The sequence below is a fragment of the Symsagittifera roscoffensis genome, chromosome 3, assembly GCF_963678635.1.
Source record: "Symsagittifera roscoffensis chromosome 3, txSymRosc1.1, whole genome shotgun sequence".
Lineage (NCBI taxonomy): Eukaryota > Metazoa > Xenacoelomorpha > Acoela > Convolutidae > Symsagittifera > Symsagittifera roscoffensis.
Window position 1 is genome coordinate 71892824 of NC_087064.1, and position 5561 is coordinate 71898384.

Consider the following 5561-nt stretch of genomic DNA (forward strand, 5'->3'; position numbering starts at 1 on the left):
TGTTGGATAAATTAGATATCTTACCACTGTAAAATATTTAATATTAACCAATAATAATCCATCCAACTAACAACCAACTTATTTGTAAGTGCTGGAATTACCTGTAATTTCAGCACCAGAGAGATTTGAATTTAACTTATAAAATTAGTTACCTCTCCAAGAGAACTTCAGCAGTCGCAATAAGCCAGTATACTCTAGATCTATTGAGCCTAGCAGAGACTAGTTAAACACCCTGAGACTAGTAGATATAAGTGTAAGATTAGGATCGGTATTAGACTAAGAAGTTGCACGAATCTATCCGGCCGAAAATAAGATAGCGTCACGAGCAGACGGTGTACCCTATCCGAAATTACTCTATGAGTTAACCTCAAGGCCCTAACTCATATAGAAATTTTCGAAAATGTTGTCGACTTTTTTATAGGTCGCCCAAATTGATTTTCCGAGCTCTCACAAATCAGTATAGAGACCCAACTGTGCTAAATGCTAACTCGCAGCTCATTTAGTTCTGCGCCGCAGGCAAGTTTTTGAAAAACAAAAACAGGCAAAAAAGGCGTTACCAGCAATTTGACCAAAAAATTGCCTATTTTCGGCCGGCTCTCTCCCCTCAAAATTAGTTAAAAAAATAATCACCGAAGAGTCAGTCTGCCAAAAATTCCAAAGGGGGACCCTTCGGGTTGCCAGGGAGTCGAATTCCTGAAGGGTTGTGTCCGCCAACCACTTCCACACCCGCTAAATCCGCTACTGCTTAAAAGCATCATTTGTTAAAATCAATATATTTTGCTTTTCTGATTATATTTGAATTTTTCTCTGGTGGCTACACAAACGAGCTGAAGCATAGGAAATTTTGCGAAGTATCGCACCGTTTTTTACATACTCTGACCGCTTTCAACCTCATATCGCACTGTCTTCAAAGAAATTCAATTGATAATTTAATGGCACAAATTTTTTTAGGATTATAATCTATTTTTAATGGATTATAAACAATTATTTTGTAATTTTACGATACATTTTACGATTTCGATACATGGGCGCTTGGTGCGGGAGGATATCAAGTCGACATGATCTTATGTTGGCAAATGAACGATAAAAATTTGGAATGATTTATTTGAACTTAAGGTGTTTATAATGATCAAGATTACAATAAAAAAATTGTGCGTAGCATCGTCCTTAAATCCCATGAAAACATCAAAAACATCAAAAGTCGTATTTCCCGGAAACTCAAATAATTTTTCTAAAACTTTCGAAAGTTATCCTCTCCCAGAACTCAAGATTACATCGGAAAAGAAGAATAAAAAAAATACTTTCCAATTTCTTAATTTTTTTGGTCATGAAATACTGTGATTGCTAAGTGTACAAAACCGTGTGAACTAGTTCTGTTTTTTAGAAAAAAACTTCAAAAAACATAGTTTGAACTTTCTAATCATTTGAATTGGTTCAATTCAAATGATTTTTCCTAAAAATGAGTACGCGCTGAATGTATATCATTTTGAAAACTGCAGTGAAAACGCAAATAGTCAGAAATTAATGAGACTCTGAGTCTATCGGAACTCCCTACTAGAAGAGAAGATTGAAAGAGATAAGAGACAATTAGACGCAAGGCAACCTAATTTTAATCAAAAAGGCGAAGTAATAGTTCAATCAACCATAAATGTAATTTTCATAATATCAAGGTCAATGCAACAGGTTCTAACACACACCAGGTACAGAATAATAAAAGTAATTTTCGTGTTTTTTTGAGTCTTTCAGTTCTAAATTGCTCATTTTTTTTTAGATCGCCAGTTTTCAAGACTGCTCAAATAAGCTTGATTTGATCCAACCGTAGCCCTCATACTATGTTCGCCATTCATTTTTTGCCGCCTTGGTGCTGAGTTTTTCCTTGATTCACATTGGCTGCAGCAGCTTTTTGCGCCCTAAAGTATGCAATATGAACATAAAAACTACCTAAAAATTGTCATCAATTGAATATAAAATGATGTGATTTTTCTTCAGTTATATATAAATCAATGATTCACCTGGCTGGAAAGCTGCCCGATTTCACTTGACCAGTTCCGTTATTTTCGGCAGCGTTGCTCATGATTCTGGCAGCAGCACTTGTGGTCATTGGGTTTGCTTCAGCAGGCATGATGATAGTTCGAACTGGAAAAACAGATACAGCTTCTGCTAGACGTTATAGTGTAATTTAAGTTAAAACAATATCTCCATTTTTGGTTTTTATAATCATAGTTGAATTTTGTTGTCCTACATTGTCATTTTTTTCTGATATCATAAGTTGCTTTTTCAGCTCGTAAAGTACTTTTTATTAACCTGTTTTCAGTTAATTTTTATATGATTGATTTTCAAAACGTGAAAACTAAATTTTTAGTAGAAACTGTTTCTTCGGATCTCTGTTAAAGTTCTGTGAAAACGAATGCACTTATCAAAGTAAATAGTATAAAAACACCTAATTTTTGAGATAATCTAACAAAGTGACTGTACATGTTGAAAACAATTATTTCGTTTCTCAGATTTATCAAAAATGTCTTTTGTAGAAATCAGACGCCACTTTTGGATAGGACTTGGATAATGTTTTTTTCTTCTTGTTTGTTCAAAAATGATTTCATGCTAGTCCATTTTTTTACGGTTTGCACTCAAGAATTATAAAGTTTTGATGCAAAAACAGATTGTGTGCCAAACATGCAAAAAAGTAGCATAAGAAGTTCTTCAAGGAATTTGATTTTATTTGGGCTGTTAAAAGTTTGACGAGGAGCTCTAAATCAACGGTTCTGCTTGGGAGATTTTTGTAACGAATTTCCTTCATTTTACAGAAGAGGGGAGTTCAAAATATCCCATAATTTTGACCGCCGCAGTACAGCGAACAGTACAGAATACAATACCAACACGGGGTAGGACCACAAAATTTGGAGCTTTTTATCGCGGCGAAGCAGCGACTTGAACGAAGTTAGCCGACTGGCAACGATAACTTGAAAAGTCGGCCGGTAGTCTTTCACCAATAGACTAAATTTGGAACTTGCGCGACTCTTCTTACACTTTAGAATATGTGAGCAGCCAACAACAACTTAGATACAGATTATTTGATTTGACCTATCAACGAACTTACGTTTTTGTTTTGATCCGTTGATGGATTTCAAAAGTTTTATAAGAATGGGATTTTTTTTCAGAGTGATTTAAAACAGTAAGCGCCGATTTAATAACTGAGTAAATATTTGAAATTTGGCATATGTGATCATTGAATTCACCATCTGATACAAAACAAGTAAACCTATCGAAATTAATTAAATTTGCAACGTTGTTATCTAAATTTAGCGAGAATATCGCATGTCACGTTATCTCTGCAACATGTTTTTGCCACTGGTGCGTTATGGGAACCGGTGAAGCGCTACTCCAAGTACGAGGAAGAACGAAATATGTCTACCAATTTTTTTCTTGCTGCTGCCGGTTGGAGCAAAGTAAAGTTCCAGAATATATTCGATGTGTGAAGTCATTGAAAATTTTAAGCGAAATTTGAAGACTCCATTTTTGTAAATATTTTTTGTAATTCTTAGTAAATTTTGTAGAACTTTGGAAAAAAGTGTAATTTTATTATATTCTTATTCTTATTTATTTATTTTTATGGTGGTAGGTCACATTCACCTCATATTTGTCTAGTCTATTCTGAACACAAAAACAATCAGACCAGCTTACTCGACATTCACTTTAACTTTTGAAAAACAAGCACGACCGATAGAGAAGTATTATCACTCTTGACCCTTTACGAGCTCTCTTTTAGGAACCTGCACTGACAAAAATGGTTTCCAGTCGATTTAAATTGATTTTAAATCGATTTTAAATTGATCCAAATCATTTAACCATGTACATTTTACGCGCTTAAATGGATTTTAAATCGATTTAAATCGATCTTTTTGAAAATTTTAAATCGATTTAATTGTCTAAAAAATCGATTTAAATCGATTTCGTTGGATTTTCCGACTCACTGAAATCCATGCGAATCTCACTTAAATCCATCAGAATCTCACTTAAATCCATTTTAAATCGATTTAAATCAATCTTTTTGAAAATTTTAAATCGATTAAAGTGTCTAAAAAATCGATTTAAATCGATTTCGATGGATTTTACGACTCACTAAAATTGATTTTTTTTGTTAACAAGGCAAAAAAATTATGCAATTTAGAAAACTAATTGAAATACTTTATTCTTGATTTTTTAAATAAAAACACGCGTGCCAGATGTTTCAGAATTCAAGAAATAAATTAAAAAAAGGTAATATAAATCAGATTATGAGCTCAAAAATATGCAATAAAATTATTCAAAAACTATCAATGTAAATAAGATATTGAGCAAAAACAAATGTATTAAATAGAGAAAAAGTTCGCTAAAAATCGTATTCAAAACTCTAGCCTACAAAAATGATGACAACAACTATTCCTGCAGGCTTTTTCAAAACTATTAATCTGGATAAGTTGAATATTTAAAAAAAATTTTTGAATCTAAGCTTTCACTGTCATAAAGGTTTGAAAATTGGGTAGAATTTTGAAATAATTGAAGCTACTTGAAAGTAATTAAGTCTCTTAAATATTTGATGGCATCTATAAAAGCCTGGTTTTGGTTTGTTTTTTCAAAGTTTTGCCTGCGGCCACAGACATTTTCGCCAAAAAAGGGGGTCTTTTTACTGCTTTGAGAGAGCTCGGAAAATCAATTTGGTCGACTTAAAAAAAAGCCGAAAAAGTTTTCGAAATTTTTTTGAAAATCCCCCCCTCGAGAAAATCCTAGATCCGCCCCCTGGCTATTATAATTAGTGTAGATACCTAGTAAGAGTCAAAATTTTAACTGATGGGGGTATGGGGGACGGCTGATTTTGTTTTACAAGCATTTTAGTCAATTTTGGCATATGTAACGACACGTAACAAAACTTTTCATTTTTTCCTGCCATTCGAAAATTTGAAGAAAAAAAGAAGTGAAAAAAAAATCCATTTAAATCGATTTAAAATCGATTTCGATCGATTTCATTTTAGGTCAGATTTAAGATCCATTCAAATGGATTTAAAATCGACTGGAATCGTTTTTTTTAGCGTTGAAAATAAATCGATTTAAATCGACTTAAAATCGATCCAAATCGATCTGAATTTTTTTGTTTTGATTAATTAATTTTTTACAACTTAAATCGATTTCAATCTTATCTGCATACTTTTTTCATACTAAAATCGATCGAAATCCATTTTTGTCAGTGCGGGAAGTTAAAATGGGTTGGAAAAAAGAACCATACGCCATAGATGTTTCAAGTCACTTTCCGTGAAAATGATCTAGTAAATTGGTTTCAAATATTACGAGCAGAATCAAAAGTATCAAAATAAGAAAAAAATAATCTACCATTGTATATCATTTGTTGAGAAAAAGAGCGAGTATAATCATTTATCAATTGATTTTAATTGATTTTTGCCCAATTTAGAAAATCTGGTTCTGACATAATAGATCAAAAACGCTTGATAATTTACTCAAATGTTAACGCTTGAAACTGAATGCGGGTTTTATCGTAAGAAATAAAAAAAAACTGTTTAATAAAAATG

At 32.6% G+C, this 5561-nt stretch overlaps 1 long non-coding RNA gene across 1 annotated transcript; it reads right to left on the reverse strand.

Annotated features, from left to right (window-relative positions):
• Positions 1 to 1633: 1633 nt before the first annotated feature.
• Positions 1634 to 3311, reverse strand: LOC134842560 (uncharacterized). The gene is made up of 3 exons (XR_010162512.1): positions 3098 to 3311; positions 2013 to 2136; positions 1634 to 1910 (listed from the first exon to the last, which is right to left on the reverse strand). It is a non-coding gene; the product is annotated as an uncharacterized LOC134842560 (long non-coding RNA).
• Positions 3312 to 5561: the final 2250 nt, after the last annotated feature.